This window comes from Kogia breviceps, chromosome 9, assembly GCF_026419965.1.
Source record: "Kogia breviceps isolate mKogBre1 chromosome 9, mKogBre1 haplotype 1, whole genome shotgun sequence".
Classification (NCBI taxonomy): Eukaryota; Metazoa; Chordata; class Mammalia; order Artiodactyla; family Physeteridae; genus Kogia; species Kogia breviceps.
In genome coordinates, this window is record NC_081318.1 from 45,249,923 (window position 1) to 45,262,267 (window position 12,345).

Consider the following 12,345-nt stretch of genomic DNA (forward strand, 5'->3'; position numbering starts at 1 on the left):
TAAGCTTCTGTCATCAGGCCCATCCCACTGATGTGCAATCTGGGGCCCGAGTTCTCACTGCTAGTAAACGGGGAGGCTAGGGTTTGAAGTGGGCATTGAATGTTAGAGTCCATGCTCTTAACCACTTTACAGTCCTGCTCACCAGGGAGAGCATTTTAGAAAGAACTAAAACATAACAAAGAATGCAGCCCTCACCATATAGGTGGGGTACGGAGGGCAGGAAAAATTTTCTCCTTCAAAGGAACTAAACCAAATGTTCTAGTATTAGGAATCCACATGCACTCCAAGAAAGGCTTAGGGTCAAAGGGTATGTAAGCAAGTTGTGTGGGCTTAGGGTCAAAGGGTATTTAAGCATGCTGTCAGATGGAGAGGAAGGGTCCATGTTTCCCATTCTCTCACTGGAGGAAATGTCCTGTGTTGATTGGAGGAGCAGAAGTGTATAGTCACTGGTTTGGGCATCAAGAGCAGGGAGGTCAGTCTGGGAGATCAGATAGGGATCGGCATAGGCTGGAAGGACTTGAGATCCCTGAGGTTAGTCAGGAGGCTACCCACCAATACTGCCCAAGAAATGGGTTCTCCCAGAAGAGGTCTGAGCGCTTTCCATGCATGTGGTTTTCTTTCCTTCCTGAAGATACGGGCTGTGCAGGACCTAAGAAGCTCCTTATGGGCCTCAACTACGAGGTAGTTCCCAGTATTGAGTTGGTCGATGCCTCTTTGACATTTGCTAGCATCTCAGTAATAGAGCAAGAACTCATAATAATAAGTTCATCCTGAGGTTGACCCCAAGGGTTAGAATTTCTTCAAATGCTGTGGTAGTGACTCAGTAGAGAGTAGGCTTCCCTGTTTGATCCACCTTGTCTTGGTCCTTATTGGAAGCTCCAGGACAGAGATGAAGGCTGCCAAAAGGTAACGCTCCTGGCTAGGAAGGGAAACACCTGCATGCTGAGGCAAAGTCCCTAAAAGCAGCTCTCGGCTCCAAACTGCCTGCTCTGTCCTCTTACCAGCAGCCTTGCTGGCCAACAGGTCAGCAGCATCTTCATCTCCAGACTTAAGTGGAAAGAATATACTTTCTTCCTAGACTTCTCAATTCTTTTTAAAGATTAAACCTTTTTTGTTTGTTTGTTAATTGTAGACTCACATGCAGTTATAAAAAATAATACAGAGAAATCACCTGTAGCCTTTAAGTAATTCCTTCAGTGTTACCATCTTGCAAAACTATAGTACAATATCTCAACCAGTGTACTGATACGGATACAGTCAAGATACAGAGCAGTCCCGTCATCTCAAGCCTGCCTCACGTTAGCCCTTCCTTCCTCCCCTCCAGCTCCTCACTCTTCCTACCCTTACCCACTCCTTAACCACAGCAACCGCTAGCCTGCTCTCTATTTCTATAATTTTGTCATTTCAAAAAAGTTATGTAGCTGGAACTGTACAGTATGTAACTTTTTGAGTTTTATTTTTGTTTGTTTGTTTTTAACTCAGCACTGGTCCTGGTGATTCATCCAAGTTTTTTCATGTATCAATAATTTGTTCCTTTTCATCACTGAGGAGCGTTCCACGGTATGCATCAAAGTTTAACCATTCACCTGTTGTAGGACATCGGGATTGTACCTGGTGTTTGGCTATTACAAATAAATCTGTTATGAAAATTGATGTACAGGCTTTTGTGTGAACATAAATGTTCATTTATCTGGATTAAAGCCCAGGAGTGAAATTCCTGGCTCATATGGCAATTGCAAGTTTAATTTGATAAGAAACAGCCAAACTGTTTTCCGGAGTGGCTACACCATTTCATATTTCCACCAGCCATTTATGAGTGATTCAGTTTTCCACATACTTGTCAGTATGCGGTGTTTAATTTTTTAAAAGTCATTCTAATAGGTGTGTAGCATTATCTCATTATGGTTTTGCTTGCATTCCCCTGTTGAGTAAAGATGTTGAACGTCTTTCCATGTGCTTGTTTGCCATCTGTGTGTTTCTTTGGTGAACTGTGTCTTCATGTCTTTCACCCACTTTTCTAATTAGATTGTTTGCTTTTTTTTACTGTCGAGTTTTGAAAATTCTTTATATATTCTAGATACTAATCCTTCTTTACCAGAAATATATTTTTGCAAATGTTTTCTCCCAGTCTTATAACTTATCTTTTCAAACTTTTAGCAGAGTCTTCTGTAGAGCAAAAGTTTAAAATTTTTATCGTCTCATGTATCATTAAATTAACTTTAAAGCATAAAAAGTTGAGATTATTTCTGGGGGCCTTCAGAGAGGCTGAACAGTGTTAGGAATTTTAAAACACTCTTGTCACAATTTCCCAAGTTCAAAGGGAAAATTTTCAAAGAGAGAAGAGAGTATGAATTCTTTATTTCCCCTTTGGATAGACATGTACTTCTCCGAAGTTCAGGTTGTTGTGGTGGTGTTTTTTCCAGGGCTTTCTATGCGCACTTTAATTGATTATGCCCAACCCCCCTTTTAAGACAGATGTAAACAGCAACTGAGATGGCAGATGGTAATGTAAATCTATACCTCAGAGAGTTCTAAATAACAGCCACATATGTGCAGTGTTGAAGTCATGGACCCTTGGCCTACAGTGTTCCCAGTGTAAGAGCAAGGAGCCATTGTGTACGTGACATGATTTGTAGGTCCAGGAGCCCTCTGATGTGTGGCTGAATTGGCTTCCGGCTTCATTCCTGATGGATGCCTAATGGTAACTAGATTTAACTGAATGTATTTTCATTTTAATTACAAATATTCAATCTTTATGAATAAGAATGATCACAGTGATAGACATTTTCAGACAATTTATTTCAGTCAGTAACCTATAAAATGTGCACTTGAAATATTTACCTTCCAAAATCAATCTAAGGCAGTTTCTGTGTTGATGGGTGATGAGGCTCCAGCTTTTCAATTGAGAAAGAGAGAGAGCACTGAATATTTGTAGGCTGGTTCTTATCCCAGAGATCTTGCTGGATCACTTTGCTTATTTCCTTCAACACTCAGAGAGGAGAATTACGGTTTCAGATCAATATCTTCTGGTAAATAAGTGTCTCTGTTTTGCTTTGAGAAGCTTTGAAAACAATTTTACCTCTTTATAACAGAGGACTGTTTGACTTTATCTATAAGAAATTCTGTATCATTTATTCACATCTAATTGAAATAAAAATATAGAATACATTTAACCTTCCAGAAATTGTCAAATACTTAATAAGTGCTTATGGAAATAAGAAGTAATATTAATTCACTTCAGATAATTGTAGATTCACATGTAATTATAAGAAATAATATATAGAGATAGAACTCTTTCTGTATTGTGCTCAATTTCCCCCAATGGTGACATTTTTTAAGACTATAGCACAATATCACAACCGGATATTGATATCCATACAATTCACCTATCTTATTCTGATTTCTCCTGCTGTGCGTGTGTGTATTGTTCATACAATTTTATCACCTGTGTAGGTTAGTGTATCTACCACCACTGTCAAGGTACTGAACATTTCCACCACCAGAAGGGTCCCTCATGTTGTTCTCTTATTTATTTATTTGTTTATTTATTTATTTACTTTTGGCTGTGCTGGGTCTTTGCTGCGCGCGGGCTTTCTCTAGTTGCAGTGAGCAGGGGCTACTCTTCGTTGCGGTGCGCCGGCTTCTCATTGCGGTGGCTTCTCTTGTTGCAGAGCACGGGCTCTAGGCTCGCAGGCTTCAGTAGTTGTGGCATGTGGGCTCAGTAGTTGTGGTTCGCGGACTCTAGAGCGCAGGCTCAGTAGTTGTGGCGCACGAGCTTAGTTGCTCCGTGGCATGTGAGATCTTCCTGGACCAGGGCTCGAACCCGTGCCCCCTGCATTGGCAGGCGGATTCTTAAGCACTGTGCCACCAGAGAAGCCCCCATGTTGTTCTTTTGTAATCACACCCACCTCCCCACCTCCCACTCCTGTTTTCTTTGCCCCATCATAACCTCTGGCCCTCTGGCAGTCACTAATCTATTCTCCATTTGTATAATTTAATCATTTCCAGGATGTTATGTAAATGGGATCATACAGCATGTAACCTTTGGTATTGGCTTTTTCCACTCAGCATAATTCTCTGGAGATTGTTGCCTGTATGTTCTTTTTTCTTGCCAAGAAGTATTCTATGGTATGGATATACCCCAGCTTGCCTAACCATTCACTTGTTGAAAGATATTTGGGCTACTTTCAGTTGTCATTTATTACAAATAAAGCTGCTATGTACATTTATGTACAGGCTTTTGTGTGAGCATAAGTTTTCATTTCTCTGGCGTAAATGCCAAGGGGTACAATTGTTGTTCTGTATGGCATTTGAATGTCTAATTTTTTACTATGCAACACCTTTTATTCCAATCACTTCTCAAAACAGGTTTCAATATGGTGACAACTAAGAGAACACATACATGTGAAGGAGGCAGTGGGTTGTTTAATTTTATAAAAAATTACCAACCTATTTTCTAGAGTGGTTATATCAGCTTACATTCCTGCTAGCAACGTGTGAGTGACCTAGTTTCTCTGCATCCTCACCAGCATTTGATGTTGTCACTATTTTTTATTTTAGCTATCCTAACAGGTTTGCAGTGATATCTCACTGAAGTCTTAGTTTGCATTTTGCTGATGGCTAATGATGTTGAACATCTTTTCATGTACTTAGTTTGCTATCTTTATATCCTTTTCAGTGAAGCGCCTCTTCATGTCTTTTGCTCATTGTCTAATTAGATTGTCCAATTTTTACTGTTGAGTTTTGAGAGTTATTTATATATTCTAGTTATTAGTCTTTTGTTGGATATGTGGTTTGAAAAGATATTCTCATAGTATGTAACTTACCTTTCCATCTTCTTCACATGGGTTTTACAGAACAAAATTTTTAAATTTCATGAGTCTTATTTAATAGAGATTCTCCATTGAAACCATCTGGGCATAGACATTTCTTTTGAGAGCTTTCAAATTACAAATTCAATTTCTTTACTGGTTTAGGTCTACACAGATGACCTATTTCCTGTGGGTTAGACTTTGGTAGTTGCTGGTTTTCAAGGATTGGTCCATTTATTCTAAGTTATTGAATTATGAGCATAAAGTTGTTTCCTTATTATCCTTTAAGTGGCTGCAGGATACATAGTAATATCCCTTACTTCATTCTTGATATTGGTGATTTGTATCTTCTCTCTATTTTTGTAAGTCTTGCTAGTGGTTTATCAATTTTACTGATTTTTTCCCCAAAGAACCAGATTTTTGTTTCATTGATTTTTCTCTACTGTTTTCCTATTTTCAGTTTCATTGATTTCTGCTCTTATCTGTATTATTTCCTTTTTTCTGCTTGCTTTGGATTTATTTTGTCCTTCTTTTATTAGTTTCTTGAGGTAGGAAATTAGGTCATTCATTTGAGACCTTTCTCCATTTCTAAGGTAAGCATTAATGACATAAGTTCCCCTCTCAGAATTGCTTTAGCTGCATTCCACATATTTTGATGTGTTATATTTTCATTTTCATTCAATTCTAGGTATTTTCAAATTTCCTTTGAGACTTCCTTTTGACACATGTGTTAGGTACAGCAGATACAATAGTGAATAAAATACAGTGTCAAAGTCCTTTGCATGGAATATGCAAAGTCCTTTGCATGGAATATGGCCAAGGACAGTCAAAGTTTGAAAGTTGGAAGATTGCAGCAACTATTTACCTACCCTTCTGAAAAAGAACAAAAATTTACAATCTTTCTGGAGGGAGAGTGTTATATCATTTCATGAACTGTCAAATTTTAAATGAAACTTTGACTTATTCCTGATATTTTGGCCTCAATGATAACATCTACCCAGGAATGTGGGTGACTTGCCTTTAAATGGCATGGGTGTCCCTACTTTGTGATGTCAGCTGACCCGCCTGAATGTCTCAGGGGATGCGCCACTCACCTGTCAGGACCTGACATTGCAGCTTTCCTACAGTGCTTGACTGGATATTTGATCTGTGATACATCCTTGTTTTCCACACATACCTCATCTTTTATCTCACCTTCATCTCTACCTTGATTTTCTCTCATTTCCTACAGCTGATTCAATTCCAATGCTTGCCCCACCTACATGCATTTCTATCTAGTTTCCAGGTCCTGGACTATAATGGTTTGTCTTATCCAGTAGAGATCTAGAACCATGAGGGCCTTGAGCATCATTCTTACCAAAGGGGCCATAGTCCCACGGGCCTCAAGTGCATTTTTGACCCAGAAAGTCACAATCACACTGACTGATCTTGAGCACCATTCTGATCCAAACAGCCATAGTCACCCTGACCTAACTACCTTTTACTAAATTCCCACTTCAGTCTAAGTATGTTTTGGTGAATTCTCATCACAACCCATCAGGTATATGTTATTTTATGTTACAGGTTTAAAACTTGATTTTCAGAAACCTAGGTCACTTGTCAATGCTGAATAGCTGCTAAAGAGCAAGGGAGTGGTTTGAACCCACATCTATCTTCTCCAGAGTCAATGTTCTTCCCTTTATCTTGCTCTACAATGCATGTGACACTTTCCCCAGTTGTCTCTGCATTGGTGGTCTTCCCATGCTTCATGCTCTTCTATTCTCTTGCATCAGTGAAACAGACAGATCCGACCCATCCTTTGCTCCCTCATGAAAACCAAGCTGATTTTATTCTTTTTGAGTAACATGCTCTCGAAACTGGACATCTGGCTACTGTATAAAATGGTGATCACCACTCAGCAGAATAGCAAGGGAGCCATGTGGCTTTTCTTTGGTTACTAATCCAAAGCTTTGCTTGAATATTAATTCTATCATGGCTTCTCTGATGCCCTATTAAGTAAATGTACTAAAGATGAGAAACATGCTGAAAATATGCTGACTAATGCAGCTCTAAGTCATTAAGGGCACCCAAATGCTCTCTGGTCACTGGTTACCTCTCCAGCATGCGAGTTTGAATACGCCTGTGGAGAATGAATTCATTGCCCTTTCCCATGCATGCTTCCTTCTAGCTAAGCTATTAGAATTTTCCAAATCTGAGACTTGCCTGGATTCTGAGAAATCTCCACCAGAGGCAACACAATAAGGGAACTGAGCCTAACCCCCACTGCATCACCAAAGCCTATCAAATGTTACTGTAAGCGTTCATATAAGGCTGCCCTGTTGGAGGAAACCAGCGAGGGAATTGATGTGAGCTACCAGATGGTAATGGTGGCAGACATGACACATTGTTTATGGGGGCTTCTAAACACAGAGGGAGCAAGCACATATATTTTCCCAAAAGGCACATCGAATTTTAAGGTATATGCAATGCAGTTTAAAGCTTTTGTTGCTCAGAGAGAAGTAGTTAAATGAGGGGTTATCACGTTTGAATCGTGCTACGAAAATATTAATAAGTTCATTAACTTTCTATGAGCATAAAAAGTGTTGACTAAGGTTTTTATGATATGGAAAAAAATCTTTTAAAATTTTAGGACTTTGCCTCTTTGGTTTCAACTGCATGAAAAATGACACACAATTTAGGAATATGTGAAAGCAAATTTTGAACTCAGCATGTGTTTAAAACAGCGGCTGTAACTTCTGCACTTGATTTCAAGGAAATTACATGCCTCATATTACTACACGCATAAAGCCCAGTGGGAAACTCTCTTGCCTTTTGCCAGTGAGAGGGTCAGCTCCCCGGTTTCTGGCAGGGCCTCCATGCAGAATTTTGGCTTCTCCTCCTGTCTGTCTAGTACACCCTGGCCTGGAAGTGGCAGCTCTAGAATGCCTACATAGGAGCAGCCCCGGGGTGCACTCTGGTTGGAAGGGAAGGTTAGAGGCTCTGCCTCAAAGCTGCATTTGCAAAGCAAGCACATAGTTATTACTAGATTGTATATTCATTTGTGTTTGGATTGGTGGTACACACTATTTGGAGGCTAAGTCTACCAGTCCTTGTCTCTGCCAGTGCTTCCAGAAGAGTTTTCCTTACATTCCCATCACAATCCAGGAAGTTGAAATGAAACCAATTGCCTTTAAGGGCGATTTTGAACATCTGTATCTAGAATCAAGGCTCACTTGATCTGATCTTTTCTTACCTCTCCAACCTAGTCATCTACTACTGCCTAAATGATTTCCTCCCTGTTCTCCACACATTCTTGTCTCAAGCGTATAATATACTGGAAAAGAAAGCACAAGGTTTGAAATCATAGAGACTGGGGTTAAATCTGTATCATGGCTAGTTACACCCTGGGTGATCACAGACAATTTAATCTCTGAGACCTCATTTTCCCACCTATAAATGGTGATAGTAATACTTGTCTTATACGATTCGGATAAGTATTAAGAGCTATAATACCATAAAAGTATCTGATACAGTGCCTTGGCTCAGAGCTGTCACCTAAGAAATACTCATTCTCTTCCATTGTCATTTGCTTCATTTTTTAAATTCTCCCAACCCCATAAATGATAAAATCAAATTTAATTTTGTCAAATAAGAACCTCCTGGATCAACTTAGACAAAATCTGTATTCGGAGGGTCAAGTAGAACTTGGAAAATCATGTATGAGAACAACTAGTAAGAGGTAACAGCTCCATGACCATTCAAACTATGTTCATTAAAATCAAATCTGAAAAAAAAAAAATCAAATCTGGGGAGAGACTTCTGCTACCAGTTAGAATATAGACAATTGCAAGATCCTCACAATGAGTACAAGCAAGATAAACACGAATGACAGAGTTGGCAATGAGTGGGGTCCAATGGAATGCTCATATACTATTGGTGGGAGTAGGAAATAAAACATCCATCTTGGAGAATATTGGCTAGTTTCTTATTAAGTTAAATACTCATCTATCCTTTCACTGTAGAATTCCATTTCTAAATATTTACTTAAAAAGCAAAACTAAAACAAGAATTTTCAAGCAGAAAAAAAAATTCAAACTAGAAACAACCCAAATGTCCATCAACAGGAAAATGGATGAAAATAAATGTGACATCCTTACACATTGGAATGCTATATACTACAATGAAAAGGAATAAACAACTATAACACTAACAATGTAAATGAATCTCAAAACATTTTGTTGAGTGAAAAATCCAGATAATTATTGCATGATTATATTTACATGAAATTCAAGAACAGAAAAATATAATTTTTTTTTTTTTTTTTTTTTTTTTTTTTTTTTTTTTTTTTTTTTTTTTTTTGCGGTATGCGGGCCTCTCACTGTTGTGGCCTCTCCCGTTGCGGAGCACAGGCTCCGGATGCGCAGGCCTAGCGGCCATGGCTCACGGGCTTAGTTGCTCCGCGGCATGTGGGATCTTCCCGGACCAGGGCACGAACCCGTGTCTCCTGCATCGGCAGGTGGATTCTCAACCACTGCGCCACCAGGGAAGCCCGAAAAATATAATTTAATGTGAAAGAAATCAGAAGAGTAGTTGCTTGTGCTAGATAACTAAAAATAGGCACAAGGGAACATTCTTGGAGTAATGTAAATATTCCTATATCATATTTGGGAAAAGATTCCTAGAAATGGCATAATTAAAGGGAGAAAACATATGTCATTGTGCACTTTTATATTCACAATGGTAGTGTTAAGAGACTGTCTGTTTTCTAATAGCCAATATAACAGTATAGTTGTCAAACTTAACAGATTTTGCCAAAATGGTATCTCAATATATTTCCAATTTCTTTCATTTAAGTGAAGTTGAAGAGTCTTTCATATGGTTAAGAGCCAACTGCATGTCTTTTCTGTGAACAACCCATTCATATATCTGATACTTTTCTCAATAGCTCTTATATGTTAGAGTTATTTCTTTGTCTATGATAGAAGTTACACATACTTTTCCCAAGCTTGCTATCTATTTTAAAATTTCCTTCATATTTTGCTATGCAGAAATTTTTTAAAAGTTATATAGTCAAATATATCATTTTTCCCTATTGCATCTGGAATTTATATCATAGAAAAGATTTCTCCACTTCCACATCACAGGGGAATTCAACCATGTTTTCTACTATTTTTATGGTATCATTTTCTGACATTTAAGCATCCGATTCATTTAGAAACTGGTATATCCTAAAAGAAACGGATTCAATTTCATCTTTTTCCATATGACTATCTAGTTATTTCACTTATTTAAAAGTCCACTCCCTCCCTTCACTCTGTATTTTGAGTGTCACTTTTATCGTATTCTAAATTTCTATTTGCTTTTGGGTCTATTTCTGCACTTTCTATTCTGTTCCATTGGTCTGTTCTGTCTATTCAGGCGCTAATACCACACTGATTTAATAATAGAGGACTTATAACATGCTATAATATATGGTAAGACTCTTTCCTTCTCTCATTGTTTTTATTTTTCAGGGATTTTCTGGCTATCTTTGCTTTAAATCTACTTATCTTTTTTGTCCTTCAGGACTGTTTTATAGTTTTTCTCACACAGCTTTTGAATATTCCTTGTTAAGTTAGGTTTGTGACATTATCTTATTTTTCCTATTGTAAATGGGACCTTTTCTTTATGTTTTCTAGCTAGTTTTTGTTTATACATATGAGAGCTATGATTTTTACACATTGATTTTATAATCTGTTATTTTATTAAACTCTTGTGGCTTTTAGCAGTTTTTTCATGATTCTTTGCATTTCCCATACATATATATAATTATCTCATCTATAAGTAGAGCTAGTTCTACCTATTTCCTTTCATGTATCTCTGTTTTCTCTTTATTAATAGCATGGTCTGATACAATATGATAACAATGCTTAAGAGTTGAGGAGACACTGGGCATTCTTGTTCCTGACTAGAGGGAAAGTCTAGAAGTTTTCCAGTATGTAGGGTACTATACTGGCTATTGGGTTGAGTTATTAAGAAGGTATCCATTAATTCTTTTATTATCTAGTTTTTTATATAGGATGGCTTCTGAATTTTATCAAATACCACTTCTGCATCTATGGAGGTAAAAATATAATCTTTCTCCTTATTTTTATTAGTATGCTGAATTAATTTTAAAGCCTTTCTAATACTTAACAAATGTTACATTCCTAGAGGAGGCACTTAGTATATATTATTTTTCATTGTGCCATTGAATTCTATTTGCTAATAGTATTAGATTTTTGTATTGATGTTCATAAGTGAGAATAGTTGTATAGTTTTCTTTTTGGTGTAATCTTTTTCAAATTTTGGTGTCAATCTACTCTCTTTGCAAACTGAATTTGGAAGTGTTTTTTTTTTTACTGTGCTCTGGAGTAGTTTAAGTAATATTAGTATTATTTGATCTGTAAAAATTTTGGTAGAATTTCCCTGAAACTTCACGGTCCTGGTGCTTATTTTGTTGGGAATCCATAAAACTATTTCCTCTTTATCTTCTATGGTAATTGTCCTGTTTAGACTTTCTGTCTCTGCTGTGGTTAATTTTGCTTCTACATTTTTCTACAAAATTATTCATTTTCATTTGTTTCCAAATTTACATACAGAGTTGTGCAAAATTAGGGTAACATTAAAAATCATTTTCCAATTGAGAGCTGAAGCATTTGATAACTGGTTGGGATTCTGGGACCACAGGTATAAACTGCCCTGGATAAGGTGGGACTAATGGCCGATCACCCCTGCAAAGTTGTTTCTTATGATTTGTTAAAAGTCCCTGATTGAGGTTATTTCTCCTTCATCATTTCCCTATCTTGTCCTTTTTTCCCCTTTAATTAGTTGGCTTATGGTTTGTCTATTTCATTTATCTTATTAAAAGAAACAGCTTTTGTATTCATCAAATTCTAGTATTTTTCTGTTTTTTAACTCATTAAATTCTGCCTTTGTCTTATTAGTTCCTTCCTTTGGCTTTATTTTGGTTTACTTTATTCTTTTTTCTAGTTTTTGGAGTTGATAGTATACACACACATTTGTACATGTATGTGCATATTTACTTATGTCATATATATATATATATATAAAATTTTCATCTCATTAGTGTCTTATCACAGCTCCTGATGTGTAATATTTTCATTTTTGCTATTTTTAAGAAATTCTGTAATTTTGTTTTGTATTTTCCTCTTGACCTAGGAGTTGTTTAATAGTATGTGTGTGAGTACATTTCTTAAAACTATTATGATTTTAAATGTACCTAGTTTTATTCCATTGGAGTCAGAGAATGCTCTTTGCACTATTTCTATCCTTGGGAATTTACTGAGGTTTTCTTTGTGTCCTAAGAAACTGTGGCCAATTTTCCTGAATGTTCCATGTGCACTTGAAAAGAAAACATATTTTCTGTTGTCACTTTTCAGAGTTTGCGTTGGATGTGTCTCGGACTCTGGTTCACAGTATCTATTTCCACCCTTTTTCTCTGACCGTTTCTGACAGCCCTTGGCTCTGCTGCACTGGTTGTCTCTGGTGCTCTGCCCTTGGCTTCTCTGCCACT

General features: G+C 37.4%; 1 protein-coding gene across 2 annotated transcripts in view; it reads left to right on the top strand.

The window, feature by feature from the left end:
• PDE1C (phosphodiesterase 1C) overlaps positions 1–12,345 on the top strand; it is a 701,054-nt gene that overhangs the window by 641,210 nt on the left and 47,499 nt on the right. The gene's annotated exons all lie outside the window — the stretch shown is intronic.